At 40.8% G+C, this 20,359-nt stretch overlaps 4 pseudogenes; 2 read left to right on the top strand and 2 right to left on the bottom strand.

Annotated features, from left to right (window-relative positions):
- Positions 1-7,649: 7,649 nt before the first annotated feature.
- On the bottom strand, positions 7,650-7,767 carry LOC134946511 (5S ribosomal RNA; annotated as a pseudogene).
- A 139-nt stretch (positions 7,768-7,906) lies between these two features.
- LOC134947289 (5S ribosomal RNA) lies at positions 7,907-8,024 on the bottom strand (annotated as a pseudogene).
- A 3,879-nt stretch (positions 8,025-11,903) lies between these two features.
- On the top strand, positions 11,904-12,021 carry LOC134947288 (5S ribosomal RNA; annotated as a pseudogene).
- A 139-nt stretch (positions 12,022-12,160) lies between these two features.
- LOC134946499 (5S ribosomal RNA) lies at positions 12,161-12,278 on the top strand (annotated as a pseudogene).
- Positions 12,279-20,359: the final 8,081 nt, after the last annotated feature.

Genomic DNA, 20,359 nt, shown 5'->3' with positions numbered 1-20,359 from the left:
GGAGCTGGAACCTCAAGACGGCGTCTCTTGGGTGGCCTCATTGCCACAGTAACCGAGCCCTGTGATGGGCGCCTTAGTGTAGGTGGATTTGCCGAAAAAGAACCTGTGTGATAAGATAATCATTTAAATTTTGTGTTTCTATGTGTTTGCAGAATATGTGTATACAGTTAAATCTTACCGGCATTGCCACCATCTGCATCTCTTGGCAGTGTTGGCTGTGGCCTGGCTGTGCTGCTTCTCTGGCGTACTGTAGAAATATGAAGAATGTCCTTATGAACATACTATTTTGGTGATATGTTTTTGCAAATTCCTTATTGTGATGTAAACATATGTGGTACCTGATGAGAATTAAACTAAACGATGCTTATGCATTTCTGCCTGACATAATTGGGTGCGTATTCTTTAAATTAGCATAAATTATGCAAAAAATACAATACACAAAGGCGCATAATGCAAACAATTATACTACTTAAAAACAAAACGTCGTAGCTTGACACAACCACAATATTGCACGCTAAGGTCCCAATTTTGGATAATAATAATAAAACACTAGTCCAAAATATCTTGTAAAAATTGGAAACATCACAACCAAATATGCAAGCAAAAACACATCAAGCACACAAAGGGCAACCCATAACAACACACAATAATCATAAATTATATGAAATGTATTTACAAAAAACCTTTGTTTAAAAATTAAAAATTTTAAATCATGAAAACACACCTACAAACATTTACTTTTGACTTACAACACCAGAAAAACTCCAAGGCAACCAGTAATAATAATAAAAAAAAAACAGTACATCAGGCCTGGCCAACCTGTGGCTCTCCAGATGTATTGAAACTAGACATCCCAGCATGCCCTGCCACAGTTTTAGCATTCCCTAATAGCAAAACTGTGGCAAGGCATGATGGGACTTGTAGTTTCACAACAGCTGGAGAGCCACAGGTTGGCCAGGCCTGCACTACATCACCAACACATTAGAAGAATGTTCAAACTGACAACCACAATTAGCTAGAAGACAGTTCAGAAAACTAAGGACAAAGCACACATGCTTAAATTGTTTTTAAAAAAACACAAATAACTCACCATCCTGCCTTGGCCGATCCGAATCCCGGACATAAGTGGCACCAACCACTTCTTGCGGAATGAGTGCACGCACAGGCTCCTCCCAATCGCGTTAAGATGCACGGAAGGGGTGTCCACCCCCAGTTTGGCGGGCCGATTTAGCCTCCTTGGCCATCTTCGCCTTGACACGGCGCTTTATGTCGTAAAAACGCTTACGGCACGTGTCCTCGGTCCGCCTCACCACACCCTCACTATTCACAGCCGCAATGACCTTCCCCTACAGAACACTCTTCCTGCGTGACGACACCTTTGCAGCATCATGGCCAAACAACTGCCGATGATGCCTCATCAGCTCCCGCACCAAAGCCATATTTTCAGCATAGCTAAATTTGACATTGCGGCCAGTCTTTGTAGTGGTGCGTGGCTGCGGAGCCACAACACCATCACTATCACTGGAGGCCGCAGCAGCAGCCACCCCCTCCTCCTCACTAACCTCCTCCACCTCTCTAACCTCCTCCCTCTCACTCACCTCCTACCTCTCACTCACCTCCTCCACCTCACTCACCTCCTCCCTCTCACTCACCTCCTCCACCTCACTCAACTCTGACTGGGACATAATCAGGACAAACAACAAATAACACTGAGAAAATAAAACAATAAACACACTCCTCCACTACCACTACACACCACACACCACACACACACTCACTCACTCACTCACAAACAATGACAATAGACGTTAAATAAAAAACAATAACAAAAAAGTAAACAAACCTTTAAATAACTACACAACAAGTATGACAAGACTACTTACACACAGTACAGCACTCAACAATCGCAAAAAACCTCCTCAAATCCTCCACAAACTCCAAACAACTCTCCAACTCCTAACACACCTTCCTCTCACCTCTCCACTAGCTAAACCCACAAGGTGCTGACGGTTTGGGGCGTTTTTATAGTAATGTGCACAGACACTCCTCCATCACGAATCAAACCAATCACGGCCGAGTGACAAAAACGAAACTTAGAAAAAAAAACGCGGCCGGGAACGGACAAACACTGCCGTAACCAAAATGTGACGCAGTCGTAAAAAAAACACATAACACGGCCGCAAAACCACTAAATCGTCCGCATTCTACCTTACAAAACTACGAATGACATCGACATCAGAAAACACGAAAAAGAAAAATACGACAGCTTAGTAAATTAGTCGTAATAAATTCAAAAAGTTGCACAATTACACATTCGATGTCATTCGTGATTAATCTCACTCCAAATCGGTACAAATACGAATTTAAGTAAATATACCCCTAAGTGTGTTAGCATGCCATACCCCCAACATACTCTAATAAATATAGAATCTCTTTGAAGAAAACCAGTTTCCTACCCTATCAAAATATACAAATAATTGAATAGGGGCTTGGGGAAGCTATTTGGAGAAGTAGATTAGCTGGATATGTCTAGCATTACCTTGGCTTGCTCTGTGTTCATTAGTCTTTGATGCCACAGACAGCATCCCATATTTTGAATAAACATGTACATAGGTATCTCTAACACATGACAGAGATATTATATTAGATGTCCACCCTAACCCTAATTACTGTAATGCTTCAATGGCTATGATACTAGTCCACTGTAAATAGCTTCAGACATCCTCTATGTCAGAGTGGTGTGCTAGACTTTATATTTACATGAATTTATATGTGATCCCTTCATGTCCTCAACCAATGCTTTCAGAAATACAGAATAGCACAATTTGGTTCTGATGGCTTGACTTCAAGGATTCAAACAGCAGTGTTCAGTGCACTTCATGGTCGGTCTGGCTGTCTGTGACTTCCATACTTTCTTGCTTTGACTCTTTTGATTTTTTTACCACTACAAAAGGTTGCATTTATTTTTTTAAAATGATAGTTACTAGAGATCAGAATGAATTTAATAATTTGATAAAATGTTCTAATGGTGCTTAGTATTAAGTGTTCTTCTCTTAACTCAGAACTCTACCACATAGTAGAGTGGATTTACCATGTGTGACCCTAGGATTACAAATGTTAATTTCTACCTAATTACAAACTTTAGACAAACTCTGAATATTTGTGCATTAAACTCTGAAAGAGGCCTAATAGAGTGCTCAAATCACTAGGTAGAATAAAGCATATATCCTGGCACTGGTGGAACTTCCGGCAGTGCAGCCGGTGCATTGCACTGGGGTCCTGCAGTAATAAAGGGGCCCTCAGTGGCATTTATAGCTGTACTTATAATTAGTCAGTCTGACTCATTACAGTACGCTGTGGGCATGGCCAGCCGCAGGCCATAACAAAGAAGGAAGACGCAATAAGACTGAAGAAAATAAAGTAGACCCCTCCCATCACCTCCAATCTGATACTGTTGTGATATGCTGGGGGTCTGACTTCACGATCTAGTGACAACCAGCCCTAGCACAAAAGCCACAAGAGTTGATGAGCTTCCTATACAGTCTCTCTCTCACACTCCCTCACCCTCTCTCTCTTTTCTCTCTCTCCCCCTTTCTCTCTCTCTTCCTCTATCTACTCTCGCTAGCCTTCTCTCTCATCTCCCTCTCTCTATCCCTCTCTCTCTATCCACCTCTCTCTTTTTGCTCTCCTCTTTCCTTCTCTCTCTCCTCTCACTCTTCTCTCTCTTTCTCCGCTCTCTATCCCTCACTCTCCTACCTCTCACCTCTCCCTAACCCCCTTTCTCTCCTCATCTCTCTCTATCTCTCTCTCCCTCTCTCCTCTCTCTATCCCTCTCTCTTCTTTCACTCTCCTCTCTCTTTTTCTCATTCTCTCTTTCTCCCCTCTCTATTCCTCTTTCCTTCCTCTCTCTCTCTCTTCTCACTCTGCTTTCGCTTACTCTCTCATACACTCCTCTTACTCTCCTCTCTCTCTCTTCTTCTCTCTTTCACCTTTCTCTACCTCTCTCTCATCTTTATTATCTATACCAAATTTAACCAGCCTTGTATGGCTGAACATAGGAAGGGGAAGGTTAATTGTTTTAGAAATCTCTTTGACTAGTGGGATAAATCTAATATGTAGGAACATGGAATAAGTATCGTGTTTAGTAGTGTAAATTTATAATTTTTAGTGTTGACATCTTGAAAACATATAAACTCAGCAATGCAAAATTGAGTACAAGGGCGGTTTAAGAAAGATGAAGGCCCATATTTTTGAAAATCAGTCTAGAGGAATTAGAGATATCTGACATCAAAGCAGCGGTCCCCACCTGAGCCTGTTAATTGCTTTTCCTGGCCAGATGTCACTGGTTCTGTCTTCCTTAGAAGTTTTATGAGGGTATAATCCAAAATCTTTTACTCTTTCCTTTTGGTAACGGATTTTGTAAAAGAGAGAAAAAAGAGAGAACAGTCACACAAGCTTATTTGAACGTTTCAGGTGCCAATAAAGTAGCACCTGAAATGTTGAAATAAGCTTGTGTGGCTGTTGTATCTTTTACAAAATCCGTGGAGTGCCGCCCGTTTGGTTCTTCTCAATATATATATATTTATGTCCAATAGAGAGGATCCGACACGTCACTTTTCAATGCCGGCCGTTTACAATGCAGATTCGACTTGATAACAAGTCAAATCTGCATCAGCAGTAAACTGTTGAAAACAGCTGTGCTTTCAACAAAAACACATGCATAGCGAGTAACTCGCCGATTCACGTGTTTTCTGAACATGCTGGTTTATTCGACAGTCCAAAAAATGTCACTTTCATTGAATAGGTCGAATGCATATTCAACCTAAAACCTATTGAAAAGTTCAGTTTTTCCAACTGTCGGATAAACCGGCACCAATTTAATACCCCCCTGTGTGTGATGAAGAGGCAGGTTATGACAGGTAGAAAGGAAGAGGCAGTGGGTGACAAGGGAAAGGCAGTGGGTGATGAAGCGAAGCAGAGAGTGACAGGGAGTGGCATAGGGTGACTGTGAAAGACAGCAAGAGGAATAGGGAGACAGAGGAAGGCGGATGGTGAAAGTGGAAGGCAGAAGGGTGACAGTGAGAGGCAAAGGATGATAGGGAGAGGCAGCAGGCAACTGGGAAAGGTATTGGGTGACTGGGGAGAGACTGTGAGTGACAATGACAGTGTTCTCACCAGAATATGTTGAATCCAGGCAGCATTATGAAGTACAGTAGGTGGGAAAGGGAGCAGGATGGGGAGGGGGGTACCTGATGTCTGTGGTGGCCTCAGGTCTCGGCCCCTGGGACCATGTTTGCCTTCACAAATATTATTGGGGTGTCAGGGGGCAGCAGCATGCCTGATGTTTGTGTGAGCAAGAACACAACCTGCTGCTGTGGCTGGGGACAGAGCAGGACTCCCACCAGGGGCTGAACTGGTAGAGCAGATGCAGGAGAGGAGATGATTTACACTAGTACTGATGCTTACTTCTGTGGCCAGGTCCTCATCACATCTGTGTGGCTAGGCTGTCACAGTGCTGGTGAGCCAGGATATTTGTATAGAGGTGACTGAGCATCTGTGAGCTGGATTAATCCGGCACTCAGGACTCAGGAGGCAGAGCAGAGAAGAGGAACTGGGGAGTGATAACAGGAGAGGTCCCCATTGCCTCTCCTCCTCCTGACTTCTGTGACTCTGTCCTACTGACCCAGGGTCCACTCCTCTCACTAGCAGCTGACAGCGCAAGTTCCGCCACTGGTATTGATAGACACATAGAGGTATATTTACTAAAAGTCGATTTTTGATTTTCAGTTGATTTTCAGTTGATTTTCAGTCAATTTTGTGTGACAGGTATTTACTAATGTCAAAATCGACTCAAAATATTTAAATACAACCCTTTACTTAAATAGAACTACAATAGAACCTTCAATACTTTAACTTAGAGTTCAATCCTAACCCATATTTACTAATAGTCGATTTGAAAATCAATCAAAAATTGACCCAAAATTGACCCAAAATCACAATTTTCAATAGAACCATCAGAAATAGTTCTGTTTGATTTTTTTTATCATGTAGAATTGTCTGAAACCTCATTATTATGGAATAAACATGGTAGAGAAGCAAATGGGGCATACTGGCTGCATTAATCATGACATTGAAAGGCACAGCAATGATTATAAAAAATAATGGACATGCCTAAATAGCACAGGAATGAAGGTGTCTGTGGGTAATACAGTGCATGTGACCTGTTTTGACCAATAGAAATGCTTTTGTCTATTTAGGGTTTATTTTGGGTCAATGTTTGGTTAATGTTATCAATATTTTTCCCACGATTTTGAGCCGATGTTTGATGAATAGAACACTTTTAGATCTTCAAACAGAACTCACATCACACTGCAATTTTTAGAAGGAACTCAAAATCGACTTTTAGTTAATTAGCTATTTGGAATAGAAGCACTGTAGTCAATTTTGTGGGGATGTTTGTTCTATTCTGGTCAATTTTAAATAGAACCAAAATCGACTTTTAGTAAATATACCCCATGGGTCAGAGGTTCCCAAACTGTGTGCCGTGGCTCCCTGGGGTGCCTCGGGACACTTGCAGGGGTGCCCTGGGTTGGTGGTCCAGGACCAATTCAAATTATTCATGGTCAATATAATAGACAAAACCAGTGCTGGTGGATGCCAGTCATAAAATATGTGGTCAAACAGAAGCAAATCTTGTCCCTCACCACACAACTGACCTTAAGGATGACATATAAACGCGATCTACTTAATGTAATATTTCTTTCTAAATTTCTCAATAAGAAATGTTTGGCCTATGGGTGCCGTGAAAAAAATTCTGATATTCTAGGGCGCCATGATTCAAAAAAGTTTGGAAACCACTGCCATAGGTGATTATTCAGATGTGTTTGGAGTTGCTAGTGAGAGCGCTGTATGGTAGAAGGCCTCCTGCTGCAGTAGTGATCTGAGCTGGTCCTAGGATTCAGTACCAGATCTCTCTCCCACCATCAGGCGACTAGCAGCACCTATGGTGCTATGCAAGCCACTTGTTGTAGAGGCCAGGTAATCTCCATCCTATATATAAGGTTGAATTTGGAACCGCACTAGTGTTAATAATCTAAGTAAGATATATGAATAGCATAAGAAAACCAATATAAATGCAGTTGAAAAAATGTGATTAGGAACTGCTACTGATTGGCGGTGCTCCCAGGAAAATTGTAGATTGGACTACAGTTGGGAAGGAGAGACAAGACAAAAAACCCTTGTTTGGGAGCACTCATTTGAATAAATTAAATTAGATTAGATGAGGTAAGTATGGAAAAAAATATAAATACGATAAAACTTAACCTTTAATTGTTTCTCAAATAAAAGGAAAAAAAGGGGAGGAGGAATAGTATGAAGAATATAGGACTCGTGTCTGGTAATTTAGCGAAAAAAACTTTGTGAAAAAAACTTGTTTAACCCTTTTAGCAAATGAGGTACAAGTGGCTAGGAGAAGGTGAAAATATTGGAAGTGATAAATTGGAAGGATATAGGTATATTCAAGTGAAATGAGTATATCCAGGACCGTCACTATTTATGCCTCAATACAAAGGTATCCAAATGGAGAGTGATATGGTAGCAAGTTTGAATGAGCAATGTTGAATGTTGTATTAGAGATAGAGGAAAAAGGGGGCCCACTGCACCTGGTATTCTCAGGGGGTTTCCCATCCTGATACTGACCAGGCCATACCTGCTTAGCTTCCGAGATCGGACAGGATCGGGCGCATTCAGGGTAGTATGGCCGTGGGCCTGGGGTGAGAAAGAAGTGAAAGAAAATAAGAGCAAGATTTCAATGTCCGTGCTGAATACAAATCCACCATGGGTGGTCCGGGAGTGTTTTTCCAGAAACAGACATAGGGGTATAGTCAGTTTTGGAGAATTAAAATGGGGCCCACTGCACCTGGTATTCTCAGGGGGTTTCCCTTCCTAATACTAGCCAGGCCACACCTGCTTAGCTTCCGAGATTGGACAGGATCGGGCGTATTCAGGGTAGTATGGCCGTGGGCCAGTGTGAGGAAAAAAATTGAGTGGAAAGGGAGAATGCACTGTTTTAGTGTACTTCACACTCAACCACAACCACTGATGGTTTCGGGATAGTATTTCCAGACAATGTAAAAATAATTGGTGTGTGGGTTTAGGGAGGATGTGTATAGTTGGAGAAATTTAGGAAAGTGATATATGATGTGAGTGTGTGTGAATCATGTCACTAAATGAAAAAAAATTTTTTGGGGGGATGTATGAAAAGGTAGAGTGAGGCTTGATGATATTTTTATGATCTGGGACGGTACCCAAGATGAACTGGACCAATACATTCTGTCTCTAAATACTAACCAGATCAACATGAAATTCACATACAACAGTAGTCAACTCTCTATTCCATTCCTTGATCTCAGGATATATCGAGATGATACCAACACAGTTGCTACTGAAATTTTCAGGAAAGAGACTTCAACCAACAGCTTGCTCCATTCAACCAGTAGTCACTTCCCATCAACCATCAAAAATATTCCCAAAGGAGAATTCCTCCGTTTAAAAAGGAATTGTACCGAAGATTCCACCTTTCAAACCAAAAGTATCGATCTGGCTGCAAGATTAAAAGAACGTGGTTACAGTAATAGACTGATAAAAAGGGCCAAATCGGAAGTACAGAAGGTAGAACGGGATTCATTGGTCTTTCCAACCACAAAGATCAAGGAAGATAAAAACACCTTACGCTTCATTGGTGACTTTTGCAAAAACTGGAAAGATGCTAGAAACATCTTACAAACACATTGGCACATTCTGAAAATGGATGAGGACATATCGGACCTTATAGGTCAGAATATCAACATGAGCTGGAAAAGGGCACCAAACTTAAAAGACAAATTGGTAAGAAGCCACTTTACACAGCCCTCAAAGCCAAGATCACTTAAAGGCAGTTACCCATGTGGTAAATGCAAATTGTGCCCACAAATCTTCAACCTTACGACTACCTCTGACAGATTCAACCAACAGGTCACAATACATGATTTCTTCAACTGCAGGACAGAAAATGTGATTTACTGCATTTCTTGTACCTGCAACCTGAGATATGTAGGTATGACCTCTCGTATGTTCAAAGTCAGGGCACTTGAACATATTGGCACGGTGAGAAATGCCAAATCTGATTTGGCCCAGTTCAAGAAGCTCACCACAGTTGCCAGACACTTCCTACGTTTTCATGACAGTCGAACGGAGGATCTTCATTTTTCAGGTCTGGAACATGTCAGAATGGGCTTAAGAGGTGGTGATTACCACACGGCACTCCAGAAGAAGGAATCCGAATGGATTTTCAAGCTGGACACATTAATGCCCAAAGGTCTAAATGAATACATCAATTATAGCATCTTTCTGCCCACATAATTCCCAAAGTCCATTCTTTTTCTTTTGTTCCCCCATTGCCCCGCCATGACACTTTCACTCCATCACATTTCCCATCTCTCCACTTTCTTTTCACCCCTCCCCTCCCTCTTCCTTCCCCTTCTCTCCTCCCTCCCCCTTCCTTCTTAGCCCATCCAACATTCACACTCACCCCCCCCTTTTGTCTCCTTCCCCTCCCTCCTATTCTCCCCCTCCTGAATCCCCTTCCACATCACCTCAGACCTTTTCATTTTCTTTTTCTTTTTCCTTTCTCTTTCTCTCTCCCCCTTCCCCCTATTTTTCCCACTTTCTCCTTCTATCCCCCCTTCTTTTTTTCCTCCCCTTCATCCTTTCCTTTTTCTTCTCTCAACTCCAAGCACTCCTCTTTCACTCACCCTTTACCCTCCATGATCACTTTGCTTCAGCGACCTATCACCTTCACCTAACTCAACACATCTACAGATTACACTACACACAACCCACAGATCCTCTCATCCACACACTCACACCCCAATATCCTTTTTCACTCCATCCATCAGTTACACCACCCCGTAGCATTCTCACCCCTTTATCCACACTTCCATCATCACTTCTGCTTTTCCCTATACACCATCTCTCCTTCATTTCACTTCTATCATCATTTCTTTTTTATCTATTCTCTTAAATTCATTCTTTTTCTTCTCACATTCAAATTCATTTAATCCTCACAATTTTTCACACCAACAACATTTTTCTCACTTTATATCACCATGGATCACTATATTATTTCTTACATATATTTTTTACCATTTTTATATTTATTTTATTTCATATTCGTATTTATTTTTATATTCATTTTTGTTTTTGTTTTTATTTTATTTTCATCATTTTTATACTTATTCATTTTTATATTTTTATTATTATTATTTTTATTATTATTTTTATTATTATGATTATTATTAATATTTACTTTATTTTTATATTTTTATTTTTATTTATATTTTTTTATTATTTTTTTATATTTATATTTATTTTTATTTTTATTTTTATTTTATTTCAATACTATTCACATACATTCATATTTACCTTTATCATCATTCACTTTTATTTTATTTTATTATTATATTTTTTCATCTTCCATCACCATTTCATTACCATTTCTTTTCCCATTTGTCCCATTCACAATCCTTCACACACCTGGTCTTAGCTAACTTCACGCTCTTTGCCACATTCCCCATCATTTTCATTCTTTTCCTTCCCTCCTTTCCCTTTTCCAAAATGGATTCTATGGGACATCCAACCAGCGTTCAGATTGGTCTGACTTACAATCAGTCACAACTAACTCATTCCATTGGTTACTCTAACCTTTAAGAGCTGGCCACATGAGAGCAGCAGAGAGGGGCTCTCGTGACCAAGCCAAAAGGTGAAACGTACGTTGAGAGAAGCGTCAACAGTGACGTCATCGCGGCGACGCCCAACCCGGAAGCGGGCGGCCGCGCTCGTCACTAACAGCGGGACCAGCAGGACTTTGAAAAGGTAAGTAAAACATATAAAATCCGCCGCAGATCGTGCGGCCAGGGTACATAACACTAGACCACCAGGGTCTTAGGCGCATCACTCCAAATCAGTGCAGCACGGAAACTTTTTCCCTGCTCTAAACTGATTATACAGTGCTTAGCACTGTTCCTTGCGCTCAATAGTGTGCTTCCTCCTTACAAACGACCTATACTGGGTGATTTCATCAGACCATTAGGGTCATCAATTATGCCTATACTTATCATCAATTTGTAAAGAGGTGTCAATTTACCCCATGACAGTGGTAACGGTCATCAGACCATTATACACCACTTTATTTACCCTTGTCACAGATATCGCAATAGCAATCTAAAGACTATATTTTCTGTTTCACAACAGCTTGCTGAATTACAGTAATAATCTGTGGCACTTAGTCCTCATACCCGCCCTTGCCTCCAAGGTTCTACTATTACTATATACAGATACCAAAATGTGATCTAAAGATACAATTTGTTTTTTCAATATGCATATGTTTTATGGTAGCATTTTTCATACTTCATCTCTGACTATTTGATATTTGATATGAGATAGAGGTATTCATTTCTTCCTACTTAGGAATTAAAGGTAAGTATTGTCACTTAGGAGCCAGCCCTGAGCTCCGTCATAATATATGACCATTTATTTTCTTTCGCATAGGGACTAACCTACTCTGTGTGTTTTGTCCTTTACATCAGTTAATTAGAGTATATATAATTTTTTTCAAGCCTCACTCTACCTTTTCATACATCCCCCCAAAAAATTTTTTTTCATTTAGTGACATGATTCACACACACTCACATCATATATCACTTTCCTAAATTTCTCCAACTATACACATCCTCCCTAAACCCACACACCAATTATTTTTACATTGTCTGGAAATACTATCCCGAAACCATCAGTGGTTGTGGTTGAGTGTGAAGTACACTAAAACAGTGCATTCTCCCTTTCCACTCAATTTTTTCCTCACACTGGCCCACGGCCATACTACCCTGAATACGCCCGATCCTGTCCAATCTCGGAAGCTAAGCAGGTGTGGCCTGGCTAGTATTAGGAAGGGAAACCCCCTGAGAATACCAGGTGCAGTGGGCCCCATTTTAATTCTCCAAAACTGACTATACCCCTATGTCTGTTTCTGGAAAAACACTCCCGGACCACCCATGGTGGATTTGTATTCAGCACGGACATTGAAATCTTGCTCTTATTTTCTTTCACTTCTTTCTCACCCCAGGCCCACGGCCATACTACCCTGAATGCGCCCGATCCTGTCCGATCTCGGAAGCTAAGCAGGTATGGCCTGGTCAGTATCAGGATGGGAAACCCCCTGAGAATACCAGGTGCAGTGGGCCCCCTTTTTCCTCTATCTCTAATACAACATTCAACATTGCTCATTCAAACTTGCTACCATATCACTCTCCATTTGGATACCTTTGTATTGAGGCATAAATAGTGACGGTCCTGGATATACTCATTTCACTTGAATATACCTATATCCTTCCAATTTATCACTTCCAATATTTTCACCTTCTCCTAGCCACTTGTACCTCATTTGCTAAAAGGGTTAAACAAGTTTTTTTCGCTAAATTACCAGACACGAGTCCTATATTCTTCATACTATTCCTCCTCCCCTTTTTTTCCTTTTATTTGAGAAACAATTAAAGGTTAAGTTTTATCGTATTTATATTTTTTTCCATACTTACCTCATCTAATCTAATTTAATTTATTCAAATGAGTGCTCCCAAACAAGGGTTTTTTGTCTTGTCTCTCCTTCCCAACTGTAATCTCCATCCTATGACAGATATCCGTGGCCTCTTCCATGCCACCTAGATTGTGGCAACATGCCTCCGCTTTTACAAACAGAGGCTGTTGCAACCCCCTCCCTGCTCCCCAGATGGCAACAAACTATCAATCACTGACAGTCTACTGCCCTCCTGCTACCTTCATCGCAGCACTTGTTTGCACACACGCAGAATGGGTCTGCGCATGCACAAAGTCTGCGCATAATCAGTACTTTGCTGCATGAGAAGCAGCAGTGACCGGAACTAGATGAGCTCTATAAAGTGGTGAGAGTGTTTGCCTGCAGTGCTGTACTACTTCAATGTTTAAACAACATTAATTAAACAGAAAAATATTATATACAGCTAGAAGGATTTACTATTATACACATTGAGAGAATATTACCTTTCTGAACATACAACCATATTTGGTTGTATGAGCAGCAAAAGGTATACACATATACCCCCCAAAAAAATTAATACTTCACCATGACAAAAAGAGACCACACTCTATTTCAGACAATCTAAGTTGGGATATAGTGGTCAAAACTATTATTCAGCTATAACTGTCCTGATCAAACAGTTAAAACAATTACCAAATACTGAATAATAGTTTTTGTAATGAAAAATAAATTGGTAAGAAAAAGAAAAAAACAATAAATAAAACATTTATTTTAATATTTATTAAGAAACATAATAACAGTTACGTTTGTAACAAATAAAATCCATATTAGAATATTTTCACTCAAGAGTGCCCCTGACAAAGAGTCTTATTGGTTTCCCTATTATATTAGTAAGATCCCAACTAATCAAGGGTTTACTGATCAACCTGCCATCACCTGTTTGCATATCTCAACCTGCTCCATGAATTTTGTGAAGATGATATTAACCTGCTTATGTTCAGATCATGCACAAGATTTTGGATAAACACTGTGCACACTGTAGTGACTTTAAGGAATGGCAAGAGGTGCTGGTTCATACATTAGAACAGGGCTTCACACATTTTTTTTCAGATCTAGGAGTCAGGATGAAAGTGTAGGAGACAGACCACTGCCTCCCCCCCAAACCCCCCCCACCGCAGCCAAATTACTGAGGAGCTCCACCCCCAGCCATAGGCAAACAAACCTCCATGGCCACACAACCAAGGGGATACCCCCTGGCATACCAGACCTCTGAATCCACCTGAAGTGAAGCTATCCCCCAGGCAAACAGCAACCCCCTGCGTGGCCACATTAATGAGCAGCTAACCCCCACAGGCAACCAGCCCCCTCACCCACACAAAAAAGGGGGTACCTCCAGGCAAACAATCACTCCTTCTCTGTGGCCACACCACTACCCCTCCTAAGCTGCAATCCCTGACCCATGCATAGACCCTCTTATTATAGATCTCTATGCATCTGGAATTTGGAGACAGCAGACAGAGCAGGATGGGACAGTGAAAGACAGCACAGGCCATCACAGACACTCAGCACATGCATTCCTGTGCAAGAAATGGCAGATGCAATACAGGCACCCCTTAATAATCTCTGCTGGGGCTGTTGGGGCTGAAGAGGGTCTGCTTCCTCCCTCCAAAATGTGGTAGCCAGGCAGCAAAATCATAAATCCATGGCTACCTGGCCCATGGGATTTGACGAACCCTGCATTAGAACATAAGAAATGTAAATGCTACCTAGATCAGACAATACATAGGGCCGGATGTGATGAAGTCCAATTTGACTGAAGGTGCGGGTTCCTGGACAAACTTGGATTTTTTTTTAAGCGCCAATCATGTACAAAGAAAAACCATGCCCTTTAAATGATTGCTGCTTTAAAAAAAGCCAGAGTGCAGCTGAAAACCTGCACATCTGGCCAACTCGGACTTCTTTACATCTGGCCAATGGAATCAAAGTTCCTGAATTACACAAAATACAGTATATGCTGAAAAGAAGAAAACACTGCTTTAATAGGTAATTACTTACTAATTAAGCTAATTGGAAACTTTAAATTGCTTAATTAGTCCTGTGGGACGTGGTGGGGGGTTGCAGTTGAGGAGCCAGTGCAAGACCCTTTGATTTTTCCTAAAAATACCCATTCTAGGAAAAATCAGACTTGCTTTGGGTGTGAGTAAAAAGAGATGCAGTAATTTTTATAGAAGTCACAGCTTCCATGTTGCAGACCCACAGTTGAATGCCAAAATATCGTGGCTTTGGGAAAAGTGTGCACCACAGGGTTTTATGAATTTCCCACCGGCAACTGGATTCCCCCAAAGTGGACACCTACCACATTAAGGAATTTTCAAGCCTCAGTGTTAAAACCAGCAGCCAGTTTGGTGTAACCTTTAAACTGTGAGTACTCACCTACTTAAATGAACAGCCATGATATATAACGGTAATTGTACCAGGATGATACATAAAATAGACAAGCTGGTGGATGTACAGATGTAGCCATGCTCAATGTTGCTGCAATGGGTGCATACAAATGCAGTCATCAAGGCACCCCAACAGTCCAGATTTTAAGTATATCCAAGACTAAGCACAGAAGGTTAAATCAAATTGACTGAGATACTAATTAAGCCACCTGTAGCCTTGCATGGATATATTTAAAACCTGGACCATTCGGGCACCTTGAGGACCATGTATGAGGACCTTTGGGCTAAACTAAGTGACAAAGCAGCTGCACATACACATGACAGTATAAAATAATATATCACTTTTAGGAAACATAATGGCACAGCAGTGGCAGACAGGGTGTCCGTTTTATAAACTATACAACCATTCCAAATGTTTTCATTAATCAAGAACTAATTGCCAAAAATAAAATTGTAATAGAACATTTTTCAACTTTTTTTGTAAGTATTCTCCTTGCAAGGTTACCATCTGTGCTAAACACTCTTTCTGAGTGCACAGTGGACAGTGGGTAGATTAGCAAAACCATAGACAGCTTACACAAGGGGACTCACATTGACTTTTTCCCCTTGTATTCACTTTGTATATTATCATTATATCTTTAAAGTAATAAGGGGAGAGATAAAAGCTCCTCCCTAAGTTCCTGGATTCCAAAACACCGTGCTTAGCATCTCTGTACAGTATTTTGTATTTGAGTACTAAATAGCACAAACAGCTTGTAACATACAGCGGCAAGTGTTATCTTTCTAAGTATAATGGGGAGAGATAAAAGCTCATTTCTAAGTTCCTGGATGCCAAATCACTATGCTTAGCGGTTCTGTACAGTATTTTGTATTTGAGTACTAAATAGCACAAACAGCTTGTAAGGTACTCTGCTCTAAAGGCTGCAGCGGCAAGTGTTACCTTTATAAGTATAATGAGGAGAGATAAAAGCTCCTCCCTTAGTTCCTGGATGCCAAATCACAGTCCTTAGTATCTCTATACAGTATTTTGCTCTAATGGCTAAAGCGACAAGGGTTATCTTTATAAGTGTAATGGGGAAAGATAAAAGATCCCCCATAAGTTCCTGGATGGCAAATTACTGTGCTTAGCATCTCTGTACAGTATTTTGTATTTAAGTACTAAGTAGCACAAACAGATTGTAATGTACTCTGCTGTAATGGCTAGAAGTGTGCACACTTCTATTGAATGTGAAAGTATATTACAATAGATAAAAAATAAAATAAAGTGAGTGTCAGAAAAAAAAATACACCTGCACTTTGGGAATTGAACCCAGGAGTCTCAGCATGGGAAGCTGAAGACTTTACCGCTTGCCCATGCCACTTCATGGAAGATACACATGCTCATGTGTAAAAGTACAATTCCTTCCCATTGGTGTTTGTTTATGCCATTAAGGGACTTCAACACTCATAATGCAGAACAAGGTATTTAGCCACCATCTCCCCCTACCCCCATCCCACTTCCCCTGGGGTGCCTGCACAGTTCATATAGTAGACAGGGAGGGAGGTCAGGTTACAATAAATGTACAACACAATACTGTACTGTATATGAAAATAAGATAGAGAACTGCAGTCACTTTGATACAGTAGATGTGTAAATGGTACAGTAGCAGTGATCCCTTCTCATAAAGTACAACACAGAATCTCTAACGCCGACGATCTACAGTACTGTGTTGTTCAAACAGTTAGTTGTGTCAGAATACACTAATTTATATTAATTGTTATGTCTATGGGTCCTCATTGCCTCTGTGTATTTTAAATAGTGGAATGAGTCGCTCCTGCAGATTTACCCTGATTTATGTAAAACCTATATGCACACTTCTATTCAATGTGAAGGTATATTACAATAGATAAATAAATAATAATAATAAAGTGACTGCAAGAAATATAAAATACACTCACAATTTGGGAATAGAAACCGGGACTCTTTGCATGGGAGGCGGAAGACTTCACCGCTTGCTGACGCCGCAACATGGAAGAGACACAAGCTCATGTGTAAAAGTACTGTAAGCAGTGATTCCTTCCAATTGGTGTTTGTTTATGCCATTAAGGGACTCAGACTCTCACATTGTACAAAACGTACAGTATACTGTACATACTTTATCATCAATGAACTACATTATTGCTTCACACATTAGTTGCATCTGCATACACTATATGAATTTTTACGCTATTGCTTTGTCTACGGAACTTGGACACACACACGGCAATGGACAAGTGTTTTAGTACATTCGCTTGCATCTGTTTAAACTATTTTTTTTTAATTGACCCTCTTCATCTGACCATTGATCTGTGTGTACATTACCATAACAGTCATCATTGACCATTTGACAGAGCTTGTACTGTAGATCATTCCACCGCTATTCACTCTAAAGTACTGGATTAGTGGAGCATTAGCCACCCAGTAGTGGAGATGTGTATTGCATGCTGAGTATGTTGTCGTGCCTCAACACGCCTATCCATGATTAAACTCAGCAACCTAAGCAACACCTAGGTGCAATTAAACCTCCGTTTAGGTGGAGAAACAGCCAAGATAATGGAGGATCCATCTGTAGCAATACTCCACCATTCTACTGATGATTACTGTATTAGATAGAGTCACTGTAGAGGTGTCAATATATTGGGTGAGCAGATGTCATGATGTTTAACTCTGATGTGCTGAGTTCATTAGTTTAATAATTACCAGTGAGTCTCTTGGAAAAGATCATTTTTTTTCTGCCAGCATTTGCAGGGCGAAACTGAAGCAGGAGGTGTCGTTGTGTCATATGCCATTTGAGCTAACAACTTGCTCACAAGGAGTGGTTTTTATCTCTTAAGATCTATGTCAGCTGGAAAGAAAGACATTACATACAGTTAGACTTAAACCTAGGATCTAGCATGGTTGCCAAAATGTACTAATCCAAATGCAAGATTTGGGAAATACTTGGGTCCTTGCAAAGTGAATAAAGAACCTGCTCTACAAGTCCAACATACTTAACAAAATCACTTATCTTTATCACCTCCTTCAGCTTATCTAGCTGCTTTTCCAGTACTATACTTAAGTGAATTGCCTAACTCAGGCTGGCATTGTCAGAACTTACTTCATTGTTTCCAATTTCTTTTTTTAAAACTCTTTATTTATTCATCAAGAGCCAAATGGACATATGCAAACATATGCAGATAACAATAATCAGACAGCTTTCAATTTTTCAAGTAGAAAAAGAAACAAAACAAAGTAAGGAAAACGAGTCAGAAGAAAAGGGGGGAGGGGGAGGGCCAGGCCAAAAATAAAGAAAAGGAAAACAGGATATCAGAGACAACAATTACTGGAACTAAAACGTTCAGTAGTAGAATGTAAGAAAAACAAAAGGGAAGCCGGGGGAGGCTCCGAGCGCGAACCGTCAAGGGTTTAAAAGAGGTATATTGAGGGAGGTGTCGAATCTAAGCCAGGACAAAGCTATCGAGTTGACAACCAGGGGTGCCAGACTAGATTAAATTTATGGGGGCAATCATGCAGATAGTATGTAATCTTTTCCATATGAGCAATAAACCAGACATAATTAGTTAGTGCGTGAACAGTAGGGGATAAAGGTTATTTCCAATTTCTGGAAATTAAGGATTTCGCAGCTGCTAAAATGTGGGAGATTCATTTGTTCAAAATGGGGTCAACATCTAGGAAAGGGAGGGCTAAGAGAAATACCCAAGGGTCCAGGACAAGTGCAATGCCAGAAAGAGATTTTAACAAATCAAGGACCCTTGTCCAGAAGGAGCTATAACAGGGCAAGTCCACCATATATGGTATAAGGTGCCTCTCTGGCCGCAGCCCCGCCAACAAACTGGAATAGCCGATTGAAAATTTTTAGATAGTCTATCAGGGGTGTAGTACCACCAATAATACAATTTATAGGAGTTTTCTTTTATATGGGTTGAGATTGAGCTCCTGGCTATTCCCTCCCTCACCTCCTCCCAACAGGAGTCATCCGGAGGGGGGCCTATATCCCTTTCCCACTCCAGCTCATGGCGGGTCCACAGAGGAGATGCGGCTTCAATCAATATTGAGTATAAGAGAGATATCATACCCTTGACACTAGGATTCTCCAAACAAATATGCTCAAAGAGGGTGGGATCCTCATCTGTCTCAGTATAGGAAAGAGAACGAAGGAAATGTCGAATCTAGAGAAATTCAAAGAAAGGGGCACCAATGAGGGAAATTTAACTTTGATTTCAGTGAGAGAAATCCACGATCCCTGGGAGCGGAGATCCGACACCACTCTAATACCTGCCTAAAACCACAATTTAAACTGAGTAGGAGAGAGGCCAGGAGGAAAAGCCGGATTATCCCAAAGGGGGCTGAGGGGGAGGGAGAGAAGGACAGCTTAAATTTACTGGCTGAGTAGTCCCAAAGAGGAAGAATTTAAGGGAAGGGAGCAAAGGATGCAGTGAGCATCTGGAAGGTTTATCTAGACCCCATAGGCAAGCTAGAGAGCGGACCCCCAGCAGATAGGTCTCTAAGTCGATCCATGCGATAGAACCCAGAGGAGCAAAGGAGGATGTGATATGGCTCAGATGGCTGGCTATATAATATAACTTAATATCTGGAAATCCCCTACCACCCAATGATCTGGGAAGCTAGAGAGTACCTAGAGCTAATGTAGGGGGTTTATCATTTCACATGAAGCGTGAAAGAAATTACTGTATTTCCTTCAGCACTTTTTCAGGGACTTTAACTGGAAGTGTTTGGAATAAATAGTGGAGTTGGGGCAAAATAGTAATTTTAATGGTAATAATCCTGCCCAACTACGAAATTATGTAGGATTTCCAGAGTCTAAGATCCTGTTTGAGTTTATGTATAAGCTGGGGACAGTTTTCTGTATATAGATGATCATAGTGGTAAGTAATGTAGACTCCTAAATACTTACTTATATGGGGTTGCCAGTTAAAGTAATATAAGGAGGATAGAGAGTGTTTTAGATCATGGGGAATGTGGAGGGGTAGAGCCTCAGATTTGGAAAAAATTATTTTGTATCCAGAAAAGCGGCCATAATCGTCGATAAAATCATAGAGTGCAGGGAGGGAATATTGTGGGTGTGTGAGCTTCAGCAGAACATCATTAGCAAACAGCGAGATTTTGAAAATCTTGGGACCCACTTCCACACCCTGCACCTCGTTAGATAGTCTGATCATGGCAGCAAGTAATTCAATGACCAGAGCAAATATGAGGGGTGAAAGCGGGCAGCCCTGCTTCGTGCCATTAGTAAGCGGAAAAGGGTCAAAAAGGATACCATTAGTCTAG

The sequence above is a fragment of the Pseudophryne corroboree genome, chromosome 7 (assembly GCF_028390025.1).
Source record: "Pseudophryne corroboree isolate aPseCor3 chromosome 7, aPseCor3.hap2, whole genome shotgun sequence".
NCBI classification, from domain to species: Eukaryota; Metazoa; Chordata; class Amphibia; order Anura; family Myobatrachidae; genus Pseudophryne; species Pseudophryne corroboree.
This window is presented reverse-complemented; position numbering and strand designations above follow the sequence as displayed.